The sequence below is a fragment of the Stegostoma tigrinum genome, chromosome 3, assembly GCF_030684315.1.
Source record: "Stegostoma tigrinum isolate sSteTig4 chromosome 3, sSteTig4.hap1, whole genome shotgun sequence".
Taxonomy (NCBI): Eukaryota; Metazoa; Chordata; class Chondrichthyes; order Orectolobiformes; family Stegostomatidae; genus Stegostoma; species Stegostoma tigrinum.
In genome coordinates, this window is record NC_081356.1 from 134,092,168 (window position 1) to 134,119,565 (window position 27,398).

Genomic DNA, 27,398 nt, shown 5'->3' on the forward strand with positions numbered 1-27,398 from the left:
TCTTCACAACTCTAAGTTGTTCACCCACTGCTTCTAAAGCAGCATTTTGGCACCACATTGGCAACACCTCTCTGCTAGAGAAAAAGTACAGAACAAGCCTCTGTTAAGTGCACAGTACTGCCATGAGACATAATAGCTGATGGCGGCCATTCAGCGAGATCATGGCTCATCTGAATCTTAAACTCCACTTTTCTGCCTTTTCCTCATAACCAATGATTGTCTTTTTGATTTCATATCTGACTCCATGACATCCCTCTGTGATAAAGAACTCTATAGAACCACTACCCTCAGAAGAAATTCTTCTATCTCTATCAAATGTGTGACCCCTCAAGAGAAAACAATTTTTCTGCTTCTAAACTGTCAAGTCCCCACAGATCTTGTATTTGACAAGTTTTTGCCCACTTGCTGAACCAGCCCACTTTTCTCTATCGATATGTCTCTTTATGTCATACTCACTGCTTGCCTTTTTGTGTCATCTGCAAACATTCACTTTTCTTATTTAAGCGAGGAATATATGTCTTAAATAATTGTGGCCTTGGCACTCCATTGGTTAGTTGGCCATCCTGGAAATGCCCCTGTTATCATAGAATCTCTGCAGTGTGGAATCCCAACTGTCTTCTATCAGTTAGCCAGTCTTCTGTATGCCACCTGCAGCCCCACGGGCTTTTACAAAGTAGCCGAATGTGTGGTAACTTGTGAAATATCTTCTGAAGTTCCAAATATATTACGTCCATTGCTTCCCCTTTTTCTGTCCTGCTTGTTACCTCCTGAAAGAATTTGAGTATATTTGTCGAATAGATTTCCCCTTTGTGAAGCCATGCTGACCCTACTTGATCAGATCATGTATTTCTTGATGCTTTGCTATTGCATAGCTAATGTTATCATTATGCTCGAGGACCATCCGGCTGCTCTGCCATTAGCTGACTGACGGTGATTTAACCTGAGGGTCACCACACCTCAGGCGAGGGGAGAGATTGAAACAGATCCTTTATGGCGATTTCAAGTGGTGTGGGAATTGGACTCAGGCTGCTGTCATTGCTGGATTACAAACTGACCATTCAGCCAACTTGGCAAATTGACCCCTGAGTTGGCAGGAGTTTCCAGAAGTGATAGATGCTGACAGGTGTGCTAATTTGTTAGCTAAGTGGATGTGGTAAAGTTGGCCCACACCCCATGTAAGAAGAATGGAAAATCATAAACTTTGATGCACGAGATTTAACAGTTTGTATGAATAGGAAATAATGCAATCTAGGTTCATTGTCTGCCAGTTTTTGATTTCCTTATTTGTCATTGGAATATCAGTTACATAGAATTCAGAGGCCGACTAAGAATTTGACTAAGTGATTATTCTTGTGTGAGCCTAAGCAAGTTTGTCTACAGAGGAGTATCAGGGTCAAATGCAGTGCCTCTACAGACATGTACTTTGTAGTAAGAATGGCTCTCTTGTAATCCTAAACAGGAACTCCAGCTGTATGTTTTTCACATTTTAGTTGAGCTAATTGGATTGCTATTTCAGACTTTATTCCTTTTAAGTATATATCCAATTCTCTTCTGAAATTCATTATTGAATCAGCCATTATCACCCCCTCAGCCAATGCATTCCAGATCATAACAACTTAATGAGTTTGAAGTAAAATCCTCAACTACCCTCTGCTTTATTGCTGTTATCATGAAATCGATGGCTTCTGGTTACTGATCCTCCTATCAGAGAAAATGTTTATCACAAACTACTCAAAAGCTTCAAATTTGAGCACTTTTAAATTTCCTTTTAACCTTTTGCACTGTGAAGAATCATCCCAGCTTCTCTGTCTCTCCACATAGCTGAATTTTCTTATCTTTGATACCATTCTGATAAGCCTTTTGGGTACCCTTTATAAGTACTGGATATCCTTCCTGAAGTGTGATACACATGCTGATTAATCAGTGATTTATTAAGGTTTTGCTTAACTTCCCTGTTTAGAGCTTTGTGTCTCTGTCAAGTCATGGGTCATAAGCTTTTCTCACAGCGTCACCAACCTCTCTTATTAACTTTAAATTATTTATTTACACGATTCCCTGCCACCAACACCTGGTCTTTCTGTTCCTCCACCACTTTTAAAATGTTACTGCTTAATTTATACTGTATGTGCTTATTTTTCTTGACCTAATACATCACTTACTCCAAAATATTACGTACACAAGAAATAGTAATCAAGCTACATTTCCTAATAACCTAATATGACATCTGGACAATGCAGCTTTGAAAGGTTGTAATTTCCTTTCACGTACCTGGCTCATCTAACTGTGAAAGTTGTTCTTTGGTAGACATTATTGTTGTGTTTTTCTTTGTCTTTGTTGAGGAAAGATGTGAAGGTGCCGGTGTTCAACTGGGGTGGACAAGGTCAGAAATCACATGATACCAGGTTCCTTATTGAGAACAGGAGGAGGGTGGACATACAATATGATCAAAAAAATATAAGTAGGAAAGATAAGAATTATGATGGAGAGTCTCTGTTAATATGTTAAGAGTTGTGAGATCTTGTTGCAGCTCTATAAAACTTTGGTTAGACTGCACTTGGAATACTGCATCCAGTTCTGGTCGCCCTATTATAGGAAAGATGTGGATGCTTTGGAGAGGGTTCAGAGGAGGTTTACCAGGATGCTGCCTGGACTGGAGGGCTTATCTTATGAAGAGACGTTGACTGAGCTTGGTCTCTTTTCATTGGAGAAAAGGAGGAGGAGAGGGGACCTAATTGATGTATACAAGATAATGAGAGGCATAGATAGAGTTGATAGCCAGAGACTATTTCCCAGGGCAGAAATGGCTAGCACGAGGGGTCATAGTTTTAAGCTGGTTGGTGGAAAGTATAGAGGGGATGTCAGAGGCGGGTTCTTTACACAGAGAGTTGTGAGAGCATGGAATGCGTTGCCAGCAGCAGTTGTGGAAGCAAGGTCATTGGGGTCATTTAAGAGACTGCTGGACATGCATATGGTCACAGAAATTTGAGGGTGCATACATGAGGATCAATGGTCGGCACAACATTGTGGGCTGAAGGGCCTGTTCTGTGCTGTACTGTTCTATGTTCTATGTTCTATGTTAAATAAGTTATCACTTAATATTGACAAGTACTAGCTATATTTTCAAGGTAACTTGGATCTATTTTCGTTGTTGTGGAATATTAATTTGCTGCTGGACCTGGACAAGATTAAGAGAGCCATGTTGCAGCCTTGAGACCAGGAGAAGGGGAGGAATGTTATTTCTGGCAACATTTCTGAGGCAACAACTTAGATTTTTGCGTATTTTTAAAGAACTCCTCCAGATTTGCAGCATTTAAGCTTATACAAGGTAAAGGGTTGAATCCGTGGTTGGTTATAAAATGCTGGCTGTTTTATCTGTGGTGATCAGTTTATTGTACTGTTGTTCGAGATTTTGACATCTTATTTCAGGAATGTCTATTCACCTGAAATTGAATAAACATTATGTGGCTAAGTCCACTAATGACACTATTTCTGCTTTGTTCGTAAGGGCATGACCAGCTAGGCCAAAATTTATTGCTTCTACCTGATTGCCCAGGGCGAGGTGTTGGTGAGTTGCTTTCTTGAAGTGATGCAGCCCTTAATTTGTAGGTATGCCTACAGTGTTGTTTAGGAGAGAGTTGAGCAATTTTAATCAAGTGATCGTGAAGGAGCAACAATTCAGTTCCAAATCAGTGTGTGATTTGGAAAGGAAATTCTCATGCAGTCGCTGCCTTTGTCCTTCTAGATGAGTTGTAGAAATCATGGATTTGGAAAATGCTCTTAAAAGAACTTCGTGTTACTGCAGTACATCTTGTACATGGTCCGTATTACTGGCATGTGTCAGTGGTGTAGCGACTGAATATTGAGGATGGCGATGACGATGGGGGCCTTTCTCGGGCCTGCTTTGTCCTGAATTATTTTTAAGTCTCAAAACATGGGGACAATGGCGAGGCCAGCATTTATTGTCCACCTCTGATTGCCTTTGAAAAGGTGCTGGTGAGCTGCTGCCACAAACTGCTTTGAGAGGAGGCAGTGACGAAATGGTAATTTAACTGGGCAAGCAATCCAGAACCTTTGGCCAATGCTCTGGGTACATGAGGTTCAATGGCAGCAGTTCGGAGAAGGTACAGTAGGATGACAAAAAAGCACAAGTTGCTAGAAAAGCTCAGCAGGTTTGGCAGCATCTGTAAGGACGTGTCACCTGACCCAAAATGTTAACTCTGATTTTTTTGCTTTACAATTGCTGCCAAACCTGCTGAGCTTTTCCAGGAACTTCAGTTTTTGATTCTGATTTACAGGATCCACAGTTCTTTGGGTTTTTATTTTACACCGGTATGATCCCTGGTATAGAGGGATTGTCTTATGAGCACAGGAAACAGGATGGACTCTACTTATAGGAGTTTAGAAGAATGAGAATTGATATAATTGAAACATAAAGGATTCCTAATGGGCTTCACAGGGTAAATAGTTGAGAGTCTTTAGGACTCATGCCACCGGTAGCAAAGGGAGCAGAGTCTTTGTGTACATTTAAGTTTGAGATAGATTTTTGATCTGTAGTGGAATCGAGCATTAAAGGGTAAAGCCAGGAAAGCAGATGCAAAGCGTGTCGGATCAGCCATGGTCATATTGAATGGTGCTGCAGGTCTCAGGGGTTTATTGGCCCATTCCTGTTCCTATTTGTTACATTTGTCTTATCCCACAATGCCAGATGGTGGAATTTCAATAAAAATTCAGTAAAAATCTGGAGTGAAGAGCTGACTTAATGGTGGCCATGGAACCACTGTTGATTGTGGTAAAATGTACTGTTTTAATCTAGTTTGGGATACATGGTACTCCAGACCTACAGCAATTCGCTTGACTCGCAAGTAGTAGTGAGCAGTAAAGGCTGGATTAGCCAGCAATGCCCACATCGTCTGAAGATTTTTTTAAAATCCATGTGGTACATCTATCGTGCGATTCTGAAGAGATTCTTTGGATTGAAATGTCAGCTTCTTGAGTGTTTTTGGAGCTGCACTTGTCCAAACAAGCAGAGAGCATTCCTTCACACTCCTGACCTGCATCTTGTAAATGGTGGACAGGTGAGTCAGGAGGTGACTTTCCTGACTGTTATGGAGACACTATTGGATAGAGAGTAAGGTACATTAATGCTGAAGTAAGGAGCATTCATTACATGTAACACTTCATGAAAATTCCTGGCGTAACACTGCATGTCCATTTTGTAGAAATTTCATAAAGAGGAAAAAATTCAAGATTAAATTAATGACAAAGGACAAGCTGACCCAGGCACAGTGGACCCAATTTGCTTACTGTGTTGGGCGGAACTTATAGATAACAACAAAACATCAACTTCCATTTAAAAAGAGCTTTCACACTGTGAACTGACTTGTGGCCCTTCACAGGAGCTATCAGCAAACAAACATTGACACTGAGGTACGTATATGTTGGGAAATGTGAAGAAAGCTTGATCAAAGAGATGGTTTTAGGAATCATTTTAAAGGGAGAAAGCTGAAAATTTTTGCAAAATTCCAAAGCTTAGAGCGCAAGCAACTGAAAATCAGCAGTGATGGTGTGTGGTGGAAATCATTCACGTGACGAATCTGGGAAGTGGAGGGGAGCAGAAGTGCATTGTCAGGCTGAATGAGGTTAATGAGGCCGAACAGATTAGCCTTAGAATTTGAAAGCTGAAATGATGAAAATCAAGGTAAGGATTAGCACTTTTAATGTATTAGCAATTTGGTAGCAATTTAATATATACCCCAGGTGAAATTTGCACTTTGCCACAAACACTCAATTCATTATGGCTGGCAACTTAAACAAAGCTAACCTGAAGCTGCCGAAGTACCACTAACAAATCTCCTGTCCCACCAAAGGAATCGAACATGCTGGACCACTACTACACCACCTTCAAAGATGCCTACTCCATTATTCCCTGCCCACACTTCGGAAAAGAAGATTACTACACTGTGTTCCTCCTCCTAGCTTAGAAGCAGAAGCTGAAATGGGAGGACTCTTCAGAAAAACAAATTCAATGCAGTTCTGAGGCAGCAGAAGATCGTCTCTGGGACGGCTTACACCATATTCAAGTACTCATTGGAAAACCTGGATGAGTATGCCATCACCGTCACGGACTTTCGTAACAAAGTATGGAAGACTGCGTACCAAAGAAGTCAATCCGAATGCTCCCCAACTAGAAACCTCAGATGAACTGGGAAATCCACTCCCTACTGAAGACTGTATGTGCAACATTCAAGTTGGATGACTTGCACTTATACAGGACATCCATTCATGACCTCTGCAAAGCCATCAGGGATGCCAAGAGGCAGAACCAGACCAACCAAGCAGACCTATGCCGCCTGTGGCAAGGCCTAAACAAAGTTAAGGGATACAAAATGCAGCAGCGCAAGATGGCGGACAAAGACACATCCCCCCGATGTTTTCAATGCTTTCTTTGCTCAGTTCAAGCAGATTACCAGTGGCGTGGTGTCCCCTGCACTGGACGCACCTGTGCCCACTGTCACCACTACAGACTTTGGATTGGTATTCCTGGGAGTCAACCCAAGGAAAGAGACGGGCCCAAACAGTGTCCCCAAATGAGCACTTAAATTGATCCTGTGCGAATCAGCTGGCGGATGTATTTGTTGACATCTTTAAACTCTACCTCCTACAAGCCGAACTCCCCACCTGCTTCAAGAAGACCATCATTCCAGTACCTCAGAAAGCACATGCTTAATGAAAACCACTTAGTGACTTTGACCTCTGTAATCATGAAGTTCTTCGAGAGGTTGGTCATGGCCCACATCAACTTTAGCCTCCCAGCCAGACTTAATCACTTAAATTTTTTTTCTTCTCCTGATGCTACAGGTCCATCGCAGATGCCATTTCCCTAGCCATGCACTCATTGCTGGAACGTCTGAATAACAAGTTGTGCTATATGAGACTCCTGCTCATTGATTCCAGCTCTGCCTTTGATACCATTAACCCCTCCAAACTGATCTCAAAACTCCAAGACCTTGGTCTTGGCTCTGCCCTCTGCAGCTACAATTTCAGTTTTCTGACCCACAGACAGCAATCGGTGAGGATAAGTAACTGCATTTCCTCCATGATGACGCTCAACACTGGTGCCCCCCCCCCCCCCCCCAAGGATGTGACCCCAACCCCCTACCCTCTTCCCTGTACAACCATAACTGTGTTGCCAGATTCCGAATGAATGCAGTCTACAGTTTGCTGATAACACTGCTGTGATAGAATGGATATCTAACCATCACGAGTCAGAAAACAGAAACAAGAGAGGGTGTGGTGCCATGGTATAATGAGAACAACTTCTGTCTCTCAATGTCAGTGAAGCGAAAGAACTGATTATTGACTTCAGAAAGAAAGGAAATGAACACATGCCCATCTGCATCACTGGAGCTGAGTTTGAGATGGTGGAAAGCGTCAAGTTCCTAGGATAACCGACAACCTGTCCTGGACGTACCACGTAGATGCGATGGTCAAGGCGGCGCAACAACGCCCCCTCTTCCTCAGGCAGCTCAGGAAATTTGGCCTGTCCACAAGGTCCCCCACTAACTTCTACAGATGCACCATTGAAAGCATACTGTCTGGTTGCATTTATACGGCCTGGTATGGTTCTGCTCAGGATGGTACGAAACTATGGAAGGTTGTGAGCACAGCCCAGACCATCACGGTTATTGGGACGAAGCAGGATTAGGCTGTTGAAATGGATGATCAGTCATGATCGTGAAGAATGGCGGAGCAGGCTTGAAGAGCCGAATGGCCTCATCCTGCTCCTATCTCTTCTACATTTCTATGTTTTTGCCTTTCTTCCATCCATGGACACCATTTACATGGCTTGTTGCCGTGGAGCGGCTACGAACTTCATCAAAGAGCCATTTTACCCCATCAGTGCTCTCCTATAAACCCCTCTTCTGTTAGGCAGAATACAGAAGCTTGAACATGTACCTGCAGGTTGAGGAACAGCTTCTTCCCTACTGTTGTTAGACTGATGAATGGACTGTCTGACTTCCAAATAATGCTGATTTTTGCTAATATTGATCTTGCCTAGTGCATACTCTGTGTGACATAACCTGTATGTCTCTATGCATTTTTTTTGCCCAATGATTGGTATGTCATTGCTTATTTTGATCTGCCTGTACTGCTTGTAAACGAAGCATTTTGCTGTACATAGGTACCCATGATAATTTAAATCAAATCAATTATTATTATTTTATACTGATGCCAAGCAATGAAATCATTTCAGGCTGTCAGATAGCACTGGCACAGGTATGGAACTGAGGCCTGTTGTTTGCCTCCACTCAGGATGTTTAAATTGGTGGGGAACTGCCTGTGGGCTAACTCCTTGGCCTGGCTTAGACAACATCTGCGTCCCTGTTACTTTTTTCACTGCTTTTGTGCCACTATTTAGGAATTGTCTGCCAAACACTGTCTTACAGCCCAATTGCTGCAGTGGTTCAAGAAGAAAGCTCAGCAACATCTCAGAGCATTGAGAGATTGGTGATGAATGTGGTCTTGCCAACATTGCCCATATCCTGAGACGTCTTGTTTAGATTGCACAGGATGTTGGTGAGACTTCTGCTGGAGTACTATGTCATTTATCATCCCTCCTAGGAACTTGATGCTTTCCACCACCTCCAACTCGGCTGCATTGATGCAGCTGGGGATGTGTTCATTTCCTTTCTTTCTGAAGTCAATAATACGGAAGGGTATTATCTGACTGGAGAGCATTCTGAGAGATTTACCAGGTTATTGTCTGGAGGGAATTCAAGGAATTTGAACTTTGGAAGGAGACCTTGTTAAAAGATCTAATCTGAGGAGGGTTGTCAGCATAGGTGCCGAGAGATCGTTTTCCCTTGTATGAAAGTCTAGGATAAGATTGCTTAATTTCAGAATAAGGGATTATCCATTTTAAATAGGAGAAGATGTTTTTTACGCGTAATCAGTCCGAGAAATTCATTACTGCAGAGGGCTGTTGAGGTTGGATCATTAGGTATACTCAGGTCTGAGATGGAGAGAAATTTTAATCAGGACGGGAATCAAGGGGTACAGGGTAAAGGCAAGAAAGTAGAATGTAAGATGTTCAGATGAGCCATGATCTCATTGAATATTTCCGCATTTTATAACCTGGCTGGCTGGAGGGCAGGTGACGCTAATCCAAGAATGTTTGGTGCAAGGTGAAAAGGAATGGTTACTGGAAAAATAATGTAAAACTCATACATGTACCATAAAAAGGCATGCATGGACAGGGTGACAAAGTGTGGGGCTGGATGAACACAGCAGGCCAAGCAGCATCTTAGGAACACAAAAGCCTGTTGAAATACCTGTTGCTACACCTTGTGTTTGACTGAAGCCAATGAGAGTAAACGGGAACTTAGCTCAGTTGAGGACAAGCTCACTAGTTTCAGATGATTTGATTTCCATTTCAGGAAGAAGAGCACAAAGTCTGTGTTGGTGACGGATGGATTTGTAGAGAGATTAGATATCAGTGGTTGGGATGAGATGGTTAATGTTAGCAATTCCTTTGTATTTGCTGCAACTGGTGCTACTGTTGGAAAGGTCAGTTGCCATAGATGGAGAAGAGAGCCTTTCTTGACCAATGGTACAAAAATAATCTGATTGTTAGCTACCTTCCATGATCCAGTGCTGGTTTTGTGCTTGCTGTTTATTCCTTGACGCGTTTCCTGGGATACGAGGATACGCATGGCTACAGCAGGAAAACAAGTTGCAGTGCCAAAACAAGTGCCTGGATTTGTGTTTGGGCAAATAAGTGGACTTTTATCGGAATGCATTGTATTTAACGGTCTTCAGTGCTTCACTAAGCTTCTTACGAATAACTAGTAAAAATTGATCGTCACTGTAAAACTAAGTGAGGTGGGAGCACATTTAACTTGGCAGTTTGTTCGAGACAAATTGTTCCTTGGGTGCTGTCATTTAATACTTTTCCTACTCCGTTTGGGCGGGCTGATTGTGTCTGTTTGTTTAGAATGTGAGATTCCTCTCTTTCAGCGTTGTTTTGATACCCTTTACTATTTCTGGCTTTATTCTGGTGTTTCCAGCATTGCGAATACTAAAAAGCTGTGATAAGAATGCTTCTCTGAAAGGAAATGTGTATAGGCTCTCACATAAAGCCATATTAACCAATCATTTTAAATTTTGACAGAAAATGAGCGTTGTTACTTTATCAGGCAGTGGGGATTTCCAGCCCAACGATGTTTTCATGAACTATTACATTTCTAAACATTTATACTCAAAGGTTTGATGCTTTATTTTATTACCAATGACTGAAGTCACAATTCTACTCAGCTTTATTGGACACTAAAAACCACACATACAGTAAACTCACTGGCCCCTGCCACCTAAAACGGGATTCCTCCACCTCCCAAATCCCCAGCCATACCCAAGAGCTTCCCCACAATGTACCCACTGCCATTGGCAATGAGGCCACTGTCAGAGAACCCACAGATAACATCACGTCCGCCACCGCTGGGTACACCACTTCTGCGACAGCGAATGCCATTGCTGCTGTAGCCACCGTCTCCACTTCTGAAACCAACACCACAGACGATACCGTCACTTCTATTGCCGCTGCCTACCCCGCTGCACCCACCGCTGACGCCGCTTTGCCCATCATGGACGTGGACACAACTCAGCTCACTGCCGATGCAACTCCGCCCACAGCCGCCGCCGACATAACTCCGCCCACAGCCGCCGCCGACACAACTCCGCCCGCAGCCGCCGCCGACACAACTCCGCCCGCAGCCGCCGCCGACATAACTCCGCCCGCAGCCGCCGCCGACATAACTCTGCCCGCAGCCGCCGCCGACACAACTCTGCCCGCAGCCGCCGCCGACACAACTCCGCCCACAGCCGCCGCCGACATATCTCTGCCCACAGCCGCCGCCGACATAACTCCGCCCACAGCCGCCGCCGACATAACTCCGCCCACAGCCTCCGCAGCCAGCAGCTGCAGTGAAGACAGCAACACTGAGCCCTGCCAAATCTCCTCCATCCCTCAAGACCTCCCCCTGACTGAGGATGAACAGTCAGTCCTCAATAAGGGGCTCACCTTTGTCACCTTCCACCCACACATCAACGAATACCAGTCACGTTTGGACATTGAGCAATTTTTCCACCACCTCCGCCTCCATGCTTACTACTTTGACTGCGAGCCTAACCCTCCCTCGACTGACCCCTTCTCCCACCTCCAACGCAACGCATCTTCCTGGACACCACTCCAAGGCCTCCTACCCTCCCTCGACCTCTTCATTTCCAACTGCTGTCGGGACATCCATCACCTCAACCTCTCCACACTCTCACCGACAGAACGTGCAGCCCTCCACTCCAATCCCAACCTCACCATAAAACCTGCGGACAAGGGAGGTGCAGTTGTAGTATGGGGCACTGACCTTTACATCGCTAAGGCCAGAGGCCAACTCTCCAACACCACCATCTACCGCCTCCGGATCATGACCCCACCCCCGGGCAACAAACCATCATCTCCCAAACCATCCACAACCTCATCACCTCAGGTGACCTCCCACCCACAACCTCCAAACTCGTTGTTCTCCAACCCCGCACCATGCGCTTCTATCTTCTTCCCAAAATCCACAAACCTGCCTGCTGTGGTTGACCCATTGTCTCTGCCTGCTCCTGCCCCACCGAGCTCATCTCCACCCATCTGGACTCCATTTTCTCCCCTTCCTCCTGGAACTCCCTACCTACGTCTGTGACACCACTCACACCCTCCCACCTCCTCCAGAGCTTCGAATTCCCCGGCCCCCAACACCTCATTTTTTCTATGGATATCCAGTCCCTATACACCTGCATTCCCCATGCAGATGACCTAAAGGCCCTCTGCTTCGTCCAGTCCGGCAGGCCCGACCAGCCCCCCTCCACCGACACCCTCATCAGCTTAGCTGAACTCGTCCTCACCGTCAACAACTTCTCTTTTGATTCCTCCCACTTCCTACAGACAAAGCGGGTGGCCATGGGCACCCGCGTGGGCCCAAGCTATGCCTGCTTCTTTGTAGGTTACATGGAACAATCCCTCTTCCGTACCTACACTGGCCCTCAACCCCACCTTTTCCTCTGTTACATTGATGACTGTATCGGTGCTGCCTTGTGCTCCCTCGAGGAGCTCGAACAGTTCATCCACTTCACCAACAACTTTCATCCCAACCTCAGTTCACCTGGGCTATCTCTTAACACCTCCCTCACCTTCCTGGACCTCTCTGTCTCCATCTCAGGCAACCACCTAGAAACCAATATCCATTTCAAGCCCACCAACTCCCACAGCTACCCAGAATATACCACCTCCCACCTACCTTCCTGCAAAAATGCCATCCCCTTTTCCCAATTCCTTTACCTCTGCTGCATGTGCTCCCAGGATGAGGCATTCCACTCCTGCACATCTCAGATGTACTCGTTTTTCAAGGACCGCAACGTTGCCCCCCCACCGCAGTGGCCGAGAATGCCCTCGATTCTGTCTCCTGCATTTCCCACAACTCATCTCTCACACCCCGTCCCCGCAATAACCACCAAAAGAGAATCTTTCTCGTCCTCACGTACCACCCCACCAACCTCCGGATCCCAACACATCATCCTTTGACACTTCTGCCATGTGGTCTGACCCTACCACCAAAGAAATTTTTCCCTCCCCACCCTTGTGTGCTTTCTGGAGGGACCACCCTCTCCGTGACTCCCTTGTCTGTTCCACGCTCCACTCCAGCCCCACCATCCCAGCACTTTTCCCTGCAACCGAAGCAAGTGCTACACCTGCCCCTATATTCCCCCCGCACCCCCTTCCCAGGCCCTCAGAAGACTTTCCACATCAAACAGATATTCACCTGCACATCTGTTAATGTGATATACTGTATCCGCTGTTCCCATTTGGCCTCCTATGCATCCGGGAAACCAAGTGGAGAATTGGGGACCGCTTTGCGAAACATCTATGCTCAGTTTGCAACAAATAACTACACCTCCCAGTTGCGAACCATCTCAACCCCCCCCACCCCCCACCACCACTCCTCGGATGACATGTCTATCCTGGGCCTCCTGCATTGCCACAATGACGCCACCCGAAAGATGTGGGAACAGCATCTCATATTTTGCTTGGGAACCCTGCAGCCCAAGGGTATCAATGTGGACTTCACAAGCTTCAAAATCTCCCCTCTCCTGACCACATGCCAAAACCAGTCCAGTTAGTCCCTGCTTCCCCAGCCATTCCTCCCACCTCAAGCCCCACCCCCATCCCCTACCCACTAATCTCATCCTGCCCCCCTGGACTGACCAATCCCCTCCCTAACTCTCCACCTAAATTCACCTTCACTGGCTCTAACCCTCCCTCTTTGACCTGTCTGTCTCTTCTCACCCTAGCTTCTCCTCTATTCATCTTCTATCTGCCTCCCCCTCTGTCCCTATTTATTTCAGAATCCTCTTCCCTTCTCCCATTTCTGAAGAAGGGTCCCGACCTGAAACGTCAAGCTTTCCTGCTCCTCTGATGCTGCTTGTTTACTAGGATGTTGCCTGGAATGGAGGGAAGGTTTTACGAGGAAAGGCTGAGGGACTTGAGGCTGTTTTTGTTAGAGAGAAGATGGTTGAGAGGTGACTTAATTGAAACATATAAAATAATCAGAGGGTTAGATAGGGTGGATAGGGAGAGCCTTTTTCCGAGGATGGTGATGGCGAGCACGAGGGGGCATAGCTTTAAATTGAGGGGTAAAAGATATAGGACAGATGTCAGAGGTAGTTTCTTTACTCAGGGAGTAGTAAGGAAATGGAATGCTTTGCCTACAACGGTAGTAGATTCGCCAACTTTAGGTACATTTAAGTCGTCATTGGACAAGCATATGAATGTACATGGAATAGTGTAGGTTAGATGGGCTACAGATCGGTATGACAGGCTGGCACAAGATGGAAGGCCGAAGGGCCTGTACTGTGCTGTAATGTTCTATGTTCTGTGTTCATCCACCTTCACACCGTGTTATCTCAGATTTTTCTCTGGTTTTATTTTAAAGCTGAATGATGACCAGGAACTGGAAGGGACACTTTTTTTTGGAACAAAGCAATGAGATCTTTGTCCATCTGAGGGGCAGACACAGTCTTGATTTAATATCTCTTCCAATAACAGTACATTTAAACATAGCCCTACCTTAGTATTGTACTGATGTTTCAACTTGGACTGTGCATTAAAACAAAGATACCATTCGTAGTTTTTTGTAATGTCATGACTCAGTAAAGCAAGCCACACTATTCCTTGAGTTGTCACAAACGTGAAAATTTGATTAAACCACCAAATTGCCCAAATCTGACTAACTGCCTTGTACAGGCTAAAAGAATATGCTTACTGGTTTTCATTAACAAGAAAATAACTCTTTATTGTCATCAAACTAATTAAGTGAAATTAACCAAAGTCAAGAAAAGACATGAATTGCAGACTGAGGACTCTGTAACTTAAACTCTCCCCCATTTTACAATTTCAATATGTGCATTAACAGTTATACACAGATAAGACAAAGATAGGGGTGGAAAAAATGCGGGAAATAACCAAGGAGAAATATTTTGAGCAACAGTTGGTCCATGGCTGCTGATAAGTTGTTACCATTTGGCTTCTGATTCTTTGCTCATGACATAAGGTTGTGAATACTGTGATTCTTAGTCTTCCATTCAGTGGCTGAATCACCTTTTCAGTGCCCCTTTAAAGTGTTTTTGTTTCCCTTTTCTCTTTCAGAAAGGGAATTTGTAGAGTGAGCAGTTTATAGGAAAATCATGAGTAGGAACCAGTAGATTCTCTGTTATTACTCCACACAGGAGGGTGAGACAGATGGAGATGCATTCTCTTTGAAGGTTGTATGTTTCTCATATATTGCCCAGATATAGGACTGTAGCCACTTAGTCAGGAACCAGTCAGATGGCTATTAAATGCACACACCCATACCTTTAGCTGTCTAACATCTTCCTCCATCAGGCAACTTCGTAGATACAACACACAATGAGTACTAGCAACAAAAAACACCAAATGCTGGAGATCACAGTGGGTCAAACAGCATCAATGGAGAGAGAGCAAGCTATTGGTTCAAATGTAAATAACTCTTCAACTTATTTTTAAAGCTCCAAGATCTTGTTTCACGTTTCTTTGGTTTAAAGCATTTTTAGTCCACAGACCAAAAAACAAAAGTGGTCTAACAGGAAGATGCGGTAAAATACCGACAGTATGAAATAAAAGAAGTTCAGTATGTTAACACATATCTGACTGAAACAAAATGAAGTGAAGCTGTAGAGCCATAAATACAAATTCATGGATATTTTACTATACTGTAAATGAGGAAATTCCCGTATGTTACTTCGCTATACTTCCATGGTAAGTGTGCTCATAAACCTCGTAAAGCTGTTTTTAAAATTTGGTCATAGGGTGTGGGCATTGCTCGCCAATCCAGTATTTACTGGCATCCCTAATGCCTTTGGCAAAGATGGCTCTGAGCTGTCTTCTTGAATTACTGAAGTCCATGGGTGTAGGCGCACCCAACGGTACAGTATAAAGGGTGTTCCAGGATTTTGACCCACCAACACTGAAGGAATGGTTTTACATTTATGGTGAATAGTTAGATGTAAACTTGCATTTGGTATTATTTCCATTATTTGCTGCCGTTGTCTGTCTGCATGGTGGTGATTGTGACTTTGGAAGGTGCTGTTGAAGCCTTGGTGAGTTACTGCAGTGCCTGACTGGATGAAGGATGGACACGTGCCTACCAACTGATATAAAGTTTCTTAAAGGCAGGAAGTGAGATTTCATAGCCCTCTGACTCAGAGGTGAGAATATTATTAAGCAAATGGATACCCAAAATCTGTTCACAGCTCTGGAATAAGTGAAGTACTTTGGGACTTTTGTATCTCCAAGCATGAGAAAAATCTAATTTCTTACAAATTAAGAAGTAAACTGAACCTTCAAAAGCTTGTGACAGCAGTTTCAGTTTGATATCTTAACACTGTAATTTGAGTTGCATGAATGGAACAAGCCACTTCTGCTGTTGTGCTCAGTTATATTTGCCGTCGTTGGTATTGTTTAACTGTTTTTTTTAATAGATTAAAAATAGGAATTAGGAAGGAGTAATGGTTGACATTGGTAATCCTCCATGTTTGTTCACACATGACATTCTTGTCCTAGACATGACAGTTTTGAAGTATTGTGATTGGAGATTTTTTTTTAAGATTAACTTGTGATTGACAAGAACTGGCAATGATTACTTGAGGAATGGTGAGGGCTGGGTGGTTATGACAGGTACAGATTAGTGAATTAACTCTGAGGGCCAGAAGTTCCAGTGCTGTCTGACTTGCGAAAAACAAAATCTTCACTGAATTGTATAGTATAGTTTGTGTTGCATGATGTTGGTGGAGTAGGAAGCTCCAGCCAGACCTTGCCCAGTCTGCCTGTTCTTCTTCTTTTTTTCTTCTCTTTTTCTTCCTCAGTTTTTTTTTATTCTTTTCTTTAACTCCTGGCCTCCAGCAGCAGCCTTCCTGCATGGCCTGGCATCCTTCGGCCTCATGCAACAGCTCCCCGGCGAGGTGTGGCCACCACATGGCCTCCAGCAGCAGCCTTCCAGTGTGACGTGATGAACTGTTGGCATCGGAGTGGCAGCCTTCTGTCCTGGCACATGGCTTCCTGGTGTGTCATGGTGACCTTGTGACTTGTCGCAGCAGCCTCCTGGCATGGCGTATTGACCTTATGACCTGTCACAGTGGCCTTTTGGTGTGGTGATCTTCTGGCCTCCTGGCATGGTGTGTGGCCAGTGTGGTCTGGAGCTGGGCCTGGTGTGGACTCGAAGCTAGGACCAGCATGGGGTGTAGTAGTGAACTTTTTTCTGTAATGCTGGACATTTTATTTCTGTATTGTCTAAGATCTTATAAATAAAGCAAGCATGCCTAGGCACTTTGGTATCTAAGTCAGCACTGTAATTGGTGATGTATAAACTTTTCACTATACTCATGAAGTATATGTGACAATAAAAACTATTGTATTCTATTCTATAATAACTACAAAACAGAAGTTGTAGATTTAAGAATGTGGATAGAGTTATCTTCCATGTGAGCAGCATTCATAATTCCATGTCCCTGCCTTGTTCTAATCTATGCTCCTCCTATGCTTTTTACTTGTTTGTTTTGCTTGTTTGCTTATTCTTGGGATGTAAGCATTATTGGCAAGGCCCAAATTTGTTATCCATTTCTAATTTATCCTGATTGATGTTGAACTTCTCAGGTAAAAAGTGGTCTGCTGCTGCCTTGGTTCACTGCAGTCTGAAGTGTAGGTACTCTCGTTGTTTTAGTTGATCAGTTCGGAACAACCTACCTAATCTGTAAATTCTTGATGTGGTACTTCCTTCAATCAGTTACTCTGCTACACTACACACCCTCAAAGATATTTTACCTATCATGCAAATATAACGTGGTATTGCAATTTGTGTCAGTGTGATGCTAGACCATATGTCCTTTTGTCCCAAATAGCATATACCTATGGCTGTTCACAACAAGCAGGGCACTGACTGTACCCAACCAGCTTTCGCTTGCAAAACTCAACACAATCCAGCATTAGACCTGAGAGAGTAGGAACTGCTGGTGCTGGAGAATCTGCGATAACAAGGTGTAAAGCTGGATGAACACAGCAGGCCGAGCAGGAAGGTTGATGTTTCAGGTCTGGACCCTTCTTCAGAAAAATCTTTCTGAAAATTTAGCTCAATCCAAGGCCTAACTGATCTTTTACCCAGAATGAGGGTTTCCATCACACTAGCCATTAGCAACTTAATTTTGACAACAGGAACCCTAAAAAACTGAGAAGTCAGCTCATTGCACCCTTCTACGTTTTGGACTCTTGATCCAAACGTGTTTTTTTTTAATCCAAATATCCCTCCCTTAATATTTCTGAAGAGCTGCTTCTTGTCCTCTTTGGTGTTATGGGTAAATCACCACAAATTATCTTTAATTTGGATATTTTTAAAGAAATCTCTCAGATTATCATGAGCTGAAACAATAATTCAAACTTTATTGCATGCAGCAGCCAAATGTTAGACCCCTCAAATAAGCAAGTGCAAGCCTGCAACCGAACTTGGCTATTACCTGAATAAAGGTGGAATTTAGCCAAATTCAACCAAAAATGTCCATCTTTGGAAGTGTCCAGAATTCAATCCTTGCCCAGTGTTATTACGCAAAGTTCTGCTCAAGTGGAGTTTTATTATTTGATTCTTATAACAGATAACTTAGCTGCTTGGATACAGAATTGGCTGGCCAACAGAAGACAGCGAGTGGTAGTAGAAGGAAAATATTCTGCCTGGAAGTCAGTGGTGAGTGGAGTTCCACAGGGCTCTGTCCTTGGGCCTCTACTGTTTGTAATTTTTATTAATGACTTGGACGAGGGAATTGAAGGATGGGTCAGCAAGTTTGCAGACGACACAAAGGTCGGAGGTGTCGTTGACAGTGTAGAGGGCTGTTGTAGGCTGCAGCGGGACATTGACAGGATGCAGAGATGGGCTGAGAGGTGGCAGATGGAGTTCAACCTGGATAAATGCGCGGTGATGCATTTTGGAAGGTCGAATTTGAAAGCTGAGTACAGGATTAAGGATAGGATTCTTGGCAGCGTGGAGGAACAGAGGGATCTTGGTGTGCAGATACATAGATCCCTTAAAATGGCCACCCAAGTGGACAGGGTTGTTAAGAAAGCATATGGTGTTTTGGCTTTCATTAACAGGGGGATTGAGTTTAAGAGTCGTGAGATCTTGTTGCAGCTCTATAAAACTTTGGTTAGACCGCACTTGGAATACTGCGTCCAGTTCTGGGCGCCCTATTATAGGAAAGATGTGGATGCTTTGGAGAGGGTTCAGAGGAGGTTTACCAGGATGCTGCCTGGACTGGAGGGCTTATCTTATGAAGAGAGGTTGACTGAGCTCGGTCTCTTTTCATTGGAGAAAAGGAGGAGGAGAGGGGACCTAATTGAGGTATACAAGATAATGAGAGGCATAGATAGAGTTGATAGCCAGAGACTATTTCCCAGGGCAGAAATGGCTAGCACGAGGGGTCATAGTTTTAAGCTGGTTCGTGGAAAGTATAGAGGGGATGTCAGAGGCAGGTTCTTTATGCAGAGAGTTGTGAGAGCATGGAATGCGTTGCCAGCAGCAGTTGTGGAAGCAAGGTCATTGGGGTCATTTAAGAGACTGCTGGACATGTATATGGTCACAGAAATTTGAGGGTGCATACATGAGGATCAATGGTCGGCACAACATTGTGGGCTGAAGGGCCTGTTCTGTGCTGTACTGTTCTATGTTCTATGTTCTATGTTCTATATTCATCCTTTTGGTCATTGATTTTTTTTTACATTTTGCATCCCAAGTACTGCAAGTCTGCAGCTTGCTGCCTAATTAGAAGTAGCTTCTTTGTTCCTTGTTACATTTGCTTTAATTGCCTGAAGCTGTAGCTTTCCTTTAGCTAATGCCTTAAGTTCTTCTGCAGGGCTGTCCTTGTCCTTTTGTGACAAGAAGGCATTGAGTTCATTCAAGTAGGTATCAAAGCAGCTTTGACTAAGTGATCTCGACTCCTTCATTTCCACGACATGGCTTATTGCTTTCAATGCTTGAACGTGTTTGTCTTTTCCTTTTAATTGTTCATTCCAGACAGTGTTATTGCTGCTGCTTCCGGTATAACAATTTATCTTTTGACTTTTTTTTCAATTCATGAACAGTTATTAAAGTTCTGAAGTCGACAGTATCAGTGTGTTAGGATTAATGGGAATGTAGTTTAATTTTCATTGCGGCTTAGTTGATAACCAGTTGTGCTAGAAGAAACTTGGTGAAAATTTATTTTGTTCTCATTAGAGATAATGAAGAGAAACAAATGGACCATTTTTGGTGATTAAATAAGACATTTACACTTTTTACACATTTGCACGGCTCATAGAGTACCGGGTATTGATTTCCAGTACGTTCTTCCCATCAGAGTAGTAAAACTGCCCACTTATAGGAGCAGCACTATGTACCATCAGTAACATGTACTGTTGCCAAGGCTCCTTAGCGTCTGCCAAATCTGTGACCTCTGCCATCCAGAAGAAGACCACCAAGTGAACAGATGTATGGAAGCATCGCCATCTGTAAGTTCCGTCCAAGCCACCCACCATCTGAAAGAAACCATACTTCAGGTACAGCAGGCAATGGCAAAAATGTAGGACATGTATTGATTAGCCTATTTTATTTCCCTGCTATCTACCTCCTGCAAGTAGGTGGATGACCTATACCTAGAACTCTTCAAATTGTCCACTGCCAATCAGTTGTTACTAAGTCAATTATTGCAGCCTATGTTTTGTGTGTTTTCTTCCTAGTATTTTGCAGATCTGCAAAATGTAATGGACCAGATGGGAGCAATATCTGCCATTGCCACTGCAATGTGCCTTCATTTTTCTTTTTGATTTGTACTTTGAAGCTCATTTTGTGAGTACATTAATTATTGTATTGGTGTTGACATGCATAACAAGGAAGATTTATACTCATAAAGCAACAAGCAGCCATTTTTATGTGCAGTGATTGGAAATACTGCCCATTCCATTTAAGTTACTGATTTTTCTAAACAATCTGTTGAGATCTGCTACGATACAAAAGTGGAGCTGGTGGGACTTGAACATGAGGTTCCTGGTCCAGAGATAAGGACACTGCCACTTTTCCATGAGTCCCATCAGATATTTGTGTTCACAGGTGTTATGATACATTTTGGAGCTAGTGGGACATGAACCCAAGCCTTTTGGCTCAAAAGTAAGAATGCAGTCACTGTGTCACAACAGCCCAACCCTTGAAGTAGATGCAGTCCTGATTTGGAATAATATTGCATCTTCATCGTTACTGATCTGAAATTATGGAAGTTTCTAATTGGCAACAGTGTGGCAATGCTCCCATAACACGGACTTCTGAGGTTGAAAAGTGTGGCTCACCACCATCTGTGACAATGTTATGACCTTAAAAGGTACATTTTGTTCATTTTGTAATGACAAAAGGTTGAGACAGAGGTATTGACTAGTCTGTTTGAAGCCAATAGTGTAAACAGCTTGTTTAAAAGTCAGAGAAATAGAAGCAATCTGAATAGGTAGGACCAAGTTCCCACAGAACCAAGATTTTTAGTTCTTGCTTTCTGCAGTTGCTGTGATCTTGAAGCTGGATGTTGAAGTTCTTATTCCTCTGTGTTATAGCTAAAAGCTGGAGTTCTTTTTCTGCTGCTAGAATTGCTTGTGAGATAATCTTTTAAACTGAAATTGCCTTTTGCAAAGCCTGAGTTCATGGGATGCTACTATATTAGAACGGCTAATTAGTAGCAATGAACACATCTATTATTTTGTTAAACATTTTGGTAGAGTTAGAGTTAAGCCAATTCTTTTATTTTAATTTGACCATAATTTAACTCTAGGGTAACAGTAAAGTGTATTTTGCTTAGTGGAGGAAGGGTGTTTTCCAGACTGCAAGTCTGTGACTAATGGTGATCCTTAGGGATCCATACTGGGACCTCTGCTGTTTGTGATATATATAAATGACGTAGATGAAAATGTAGATGGGTAACTTAGTAAGTTTGCAGACAGTACAAAGATCGGTGGAGTTGTGGATTGTGTAGAAGATTGCCAAAGGATACAGTGCAATTTTGATCAGTTGCAGATAAGGACGAAGAAATGGCAGATGTAGTTTAATCTGGATAAGTGTAAGGTGCAGCACTTTGGCAGGTCAAATGTTAAGGAAAAGTATACAATTTAATGGCAGGACTCTGAACAGCATTGATGTACAGAAGGATCTTGGGGTTCAAATCTATTGCCCTCTGAAAGTAGCCACACAAATAGATAGGGTGGTAAAGAAGTCATATGGCCTGCTTGCCTTTATTGGTCTGGGAATACAGGAAGGATGTGGGTGCTTTGGAGAGGGTGCAGAAGAGGGGTTACCAAGACGCTGCCTGGATTAAATGGTATATGAACTATAAGGAGAAGTTAGAAAAACTTGTGTTGTTTTCTCTGGAGTGACGGAGGCTGAGGGGAGACTTGATTGAAGTCTATAAAATTGAGATGCGTAGATCGGGTTGACGTCCAGAGTCTTTGCTAAGGTGAAATGTCTAAACCTAGGGGGTGTGCATTTAGGATGAGAGGGGGAGAGTTCAAAGATGATGTGAGGGGCAAATTTTTTATTTGGGAGTATGGGACATGTTGTTAGTGTTGGTGGTGGAGGCAGATACCATAAGGACATTTAAGGATCTTTTAGATAAGCACATGAATAGGCATTGAATGGAGGGATATGGACCAATCACAGGCAGAAGGCATTTGTTTCATTCTGCATTACATTCAGGCCAACATTGTGGGCTGAAGGGCCCGTTCCGGTGCTGTATTGTTATATGTTCTGTGAGTAGTGTGACCAATTGAATTGCATCTGGAATCCAGTGGCTTACACCTCACTGTAAAACAAGTAATAGTTAGGGTCTAGGGTGTCTTCTTAAATGTATTTTGAGGGGGTTTGGTCTGCTCCGTAGCGCCCCTCAAGGGCAGTTTGGCTGTGTGATAAATGTTGCCCTCTCTTGCCCTGAAATGTCTCAAAGCAATTTATTTTGCTACATAGCCTGCTGAGTTAACTGTGGGACTTCTCACTCTGTGCAATAATATATTGTAGTGATTTGTAGCATTGTTCGTTTGGTTTTACACGTAATTCTTTCTTTTGATGCGCTGTCAGATTTGAATTGGTTCATGATTGGTTCATCATCTTCTATATTTTAATAGCTTTGTTTGAGGTCTGTTATAAATATGGTTAGATTAGAGTCATCCTGGGTTATATAGTGGTGTTTATTTTAAAAAACATCGAGTATAAATTGGCAAAATTTGATTTTGATCCATGAGTCTAGTTGCTACTAATATCATGTATGGTTTCAGCTTAATTATGTTTACCTGTTTATCTTAATGTTTCTTTCCTGTTTTTCTGCTGATTTTGGTGGCTATTTACTTTTGATGCTCAAGTAACACGTCTAATGTCAGAATGTGAATGGGAGTTCTTGTGCACTTGAACTTAACGGGTCCAGGAAAGGTGTTCACCTGAGCCTGCATGAAGTTTTGTCATAAAGGTTAACTTGGCTTGCGGCTGAACCTTCTGTTTATTCCGAGGGGTATGTTGATCGATGCATCTTTAAAGCAATGGCATGTGCAGTTTGAGAACACTGCTGATCTTTACTGGTGTAAAGATATTTTGTTAGTGGCCATTCGGTGTCCTGTCTCCAGTAAGAAACTTTGAACCCTGCAAGCAAGCTTTAGGTAACTTGAGGTGCACTTGTTAAACCGCAGTAGTGAAATTGAATATCTGTCAGATGAATGTTGATTTGGGCTCCTGCCATACGTCCACTGCACCCCATGTTTAAATAGATTGTTGAATCTTATTAGAGATAATGGGAACTGCAGATGCTGGAGATTCCAAGATAATAAAATGTGAGGCTGGACGAACACAGCAGGCCAAGCAGCATCTCAGGAGCACAAAAGCTGACGTTTCGGGCCTAGACCCTTCATCAGAGAGGGGTATGGGGGGAGGGAACTGGAATAAATAGGGAATTTATTTATTCCAGTTCCCTCCCCCCATCCCCCTCTCTGATGAAGGGTCTAGGCCCGAAACGTCAGCTTTTGTGCTCCTGAGATGCTGCTTGGCCTGCTGTGTTCGTCCAGCCTCACATTTTATTATGTTGAATCTTATTGACTGTTTTGGTTTAATGCTACCTGTGAAAATGCTGACAGTTACTTGTGTCATTAATCTGTTAAAATGACAATGCAGACAGATTACAGGCCTGATTGTAATCCTGTAGGATATAGCAGTTTATGAAGGGGGAGGTAATGAAATAACCTATTTTGCAAATTGGGGTTTATCGCTTTTGTACAGTTGCAAATAGTGTCCAAGACACTAAGTACCTGACCTGAAAGGTAGGTGATTAGGATATGATGATACAAGTATTGATTTCAATGTACAAAAGCATAGATACACTTCAGTTTATGGTTTTAAACTAAAACGTTGTGAGTGGATGGGTTCAGTTGCATAGAACATTATGGAAAGAGTTAGAGGCTCAGCAGAGGTTATCAAAGCTTTCAGAACAAGTAAAAGGACAAAAGTTATGGGAAGGCTGAGGAATCTAACTTCGGCACAGCAGACAAGGGGATGACTATGAGACGGGTGGCAGTCAACACAGGACTAAAGATGTTGTACTTAAATCCACGCAATGTATGAAATAAGGTAAATGAGCTTGTAGTTCAGACTGAAATTGACAGGTGCGATGTTGTGGGTATCACAGAGACGTGGCTGCAAGGGGATCGGGGAGGGAACTAAAATCCAAGGATACACTATTAAAGGAACTGGCTGATTTTGGCAGGGGGGTGGCAGAGTTTGTCTTTTTAGTAAGTACTGAAACGAAATTGATAGCAAAATAGTGTTGAAAGGCATAGAATCTAGTAAATCTACTTTTTGCTAGTAAATTCTGATTCTGGGTGCGATAGTGAATGAACACTTGTCAGTAGTTGGAAATGAATAATGTTTGGTCAGAAATCACATGACACCAAGCTATAGTCCAGGTTTATTTGAAAACACAAGCTTTTGGAGCCTCACTCCTTTTTCAGCTGTTAGTGAGAGGGGTAGTGTCAGACACAGAATTTAAAAGTTAAAGATCGAAGGGTCACATCACTGAGGATGCACTAAACAAACTTAAGATACTGTTAAACTTTTAATCAGTTAGAAGGTTTTAATTAAATAACATATATATGTAAATCCCTGAATTCCTTTGAAATCACTGCCCTAAGAGAATGAAAAGTTTTATCATTGTAAGGAAGAGGTGACATTTTAGTTCAGACAGTGCATGTCAGGTGTGAGGTTTTGTTTAGAATCTTTTTGTTTGGGTTTGGAGTCAGTGTTGAGTTTTGTAAATTCTGCCATATGATTTCTGACCTTGTCCACCACCCCAATCCAACACTGTTGTCTCCATTTCATGAATAATGATTGGAGAATGTGATCCAGTCACTATTTCTCCATGACTGTATAATGGTCACCCTTTCCCCCGAAACTGCAGAGGAAACACATCATTTCCTGCAGAAATTATTATCCTGAACATTGGGGTCAACATGTAATTCTGAAACCAATGAGAGAAATTACTAAAGAGAAACTCTGGCAGTGTCTGTTGAAAGAAACAGAGTTAACTTTCTATCCCAGCTAAGAAAGGGGCTGAGATTTGAAAGCATGCGCTTTTAAATCAACCTGCTGGACTGTAACCTGATGTCGTGTGATTGTCCACCAGCACCTCCACATCAGGGCTTCTTAGGAACGGAACTGGATTAGTACTACATAGCTGCAAACATCTTCATGATGAGCAGTATATTTATTGCAACACAAAAACATCGTCGAGTAGGGAATCAACTTAAATATAGATGTGGCGGTTTAAAAATGTGTCTTCATTTACGCCCACGATTGTAACTGTGGATTTAAAATGTAATCCCTTGCTCCTCGATGTCCCCGTACATGCTGTTCCTTTAATTTTTCGGAAACTTGGAAGAACGAAATTGAGCGTCGGTTTATTAAAAATCAACAGGCACGTGTTTTATTGTAAATTTTCTGGTTGGGTTCAACGGAATGGGATAAATGGTGAAGCTTCTTGATTCCCATCTGATTGTGTTTACCAAGGCGGGGCGCCAGTGGGGGAGGGCAGTTTAAAGATCCAGCCGATGACTTCGCTGTGTTCCGTTTGAACATAACTTCTCACAACGGGGAACCACCAGATTCCTTTTCACATCGGCAATGACCGAGCGAAGCATTTGGTTTTAAAACCCTGGAACTTCGCATTGTGAGGAACAAATGCGTGGGATCAGAGCGGGTGAAGGTTTGTACTTCTGAGAATCTAACTTTGGTCATGCGCCTGTATCCTACAAAGGAAGGGGACTGGCTTCTGGAGGGGTTTTGCCGTCTCTATCCTGCATTCAGGGCCGCCCCACCAACCACAAGTTTCGCATTTACCGGCTAGTCCGTCAGTTCACTCCCCACCGTCCTTGCTTTCTCTCTTCCGCACAATTCGCACAGGATTTGTTCTCCAAACATAACGTCCTCACACACGGGCTGTTGAGGCATTGTATTCGCTCCTTGAATTCCGTGACAGAAGTCGGACTTTTACGTAGGTTCCCTGGGAGTTGTTTTTCCGAGGCTCTTGGCCATGGCACCGAATGTGCTGTCGCAGTGTGATCATAGCAACGTTCACGTTAAAGTTAAGCAAAATAAACACGCATGTTACAATGTAGTTGTTCTAATAACAATTCCTATTCCTAATGTGACTGGGGGGGTCAGCTTTATAGTGCAGTTTCGTGACGACGTTTATTTTAGTGGGTGAAGTTAAACAGGTGATCGTTACGTCAAGGACTGTTCGCAATGTCTCGAAACTTTTCTAACCTTGGAAAGCCAGACATTCGCACGTAATTAGTCAAGTTTCGCTCTCGATATGTTTTTTTTGTTGGGGTTGGGGAGATTGCTGGAGAAATCAGGCCTGGCAGTATTTCTGAATAGAAAGCAGAGTTAACCTCGGTAAGACAGGTCGGCACAACATCGAGGGCCGAAGGGCCTGTACTGTGCTGTTATGTTTTATGTAAATACGGTTACCTGCAGAAATGCATAACTTCAGGAGTTGGAGAGGGGTGGGAATGGTTATCAGTGGAAACCGGAGTTTTGCGCAAAGGAGCGAAGAAATGCACGGACATTTCGTCAAGAGGCGACGGAAAAGACGTTGATTAGTTCCACCGGGAAAAGAACCAGCGGCATTAGGTGAAAATTGAATGCACCAGGTGATTAGGAATGTCCTGATGATCGAAACACTCAAAAGGAAACTGGATAAATTCTTTAAAAGAGAAAACGTTGCCGGGGTCTGAGAAAGACGAAGGTATTCTGGGACTAACCTGAATCGCTCTAGCATGGATCGAATGTCCTTTATATCCTTTGCTACTATAATTAAATTGACGCGATAACGTTGGGTGATACCAACTTTAAAGAGCCGCAAGTTATGCTAAAGAAAAAACTGACATAAAATAGAAGTAAGTAAAACTGAAGTGATGAACATAAAAATATCTGTAATGGTTTAGCAGTGGGGTTATATTTTCTGGGTTTTTTAATTCAAACTGTTCAGAGTTATGACCGATTACTGGAGAGATCGGACTTGAACCGAGGTCTTCTGGCGAAGAGTTAGGGCCGCTGCCACTGTGCCGCAAGACCTTAGCAACTGAATCTGTTCGCTACTGAAATCTGAGATTGAACCAGAGACTTTTAGATCTTCAGTCTAACATTCTCCCAACCGAGCTGTTGTACAAAGTGGAGTTATTCAAGGGTAGAGATAGGATGGAT

At 43.2% G+C, this 27,398-nt stretch overlaps 1 protein-coding gene across 9 annotated transcripts in view; it reads left to right on the top strand.

The window, feature by feature from the left end:
* lifra (LIF receptor subunit alpha a) overlaps positions 1-27,398 on the top strand; it is a 204,500-nt gene that overhangs the window by 70,240 nt on the left and 106,862 nt on the right. For 3 of the 9 annotated variants that reach the window (XM_059644945.1, XM_059644953.1, XM_059644955.1), the window contains exon 1: positions 25,715-25,896. The exons of 3 other annotated variants lie outside the window; for them this stretch is intronic. The gene's annotated coding sequence lies outside the window, so the exon portion shown is untranslated. Of the gene's footprint in view, positions 1-25,713; positions 25,897-26,036; positions 26,185-26,215; positions 27,092-27,398 lie in introns of those variants that run through there. 3 more of the 9 variants (XM_059644954.1, XM_059644951.1, XM_059644948.1) reach the window with 3 other exon arrangements.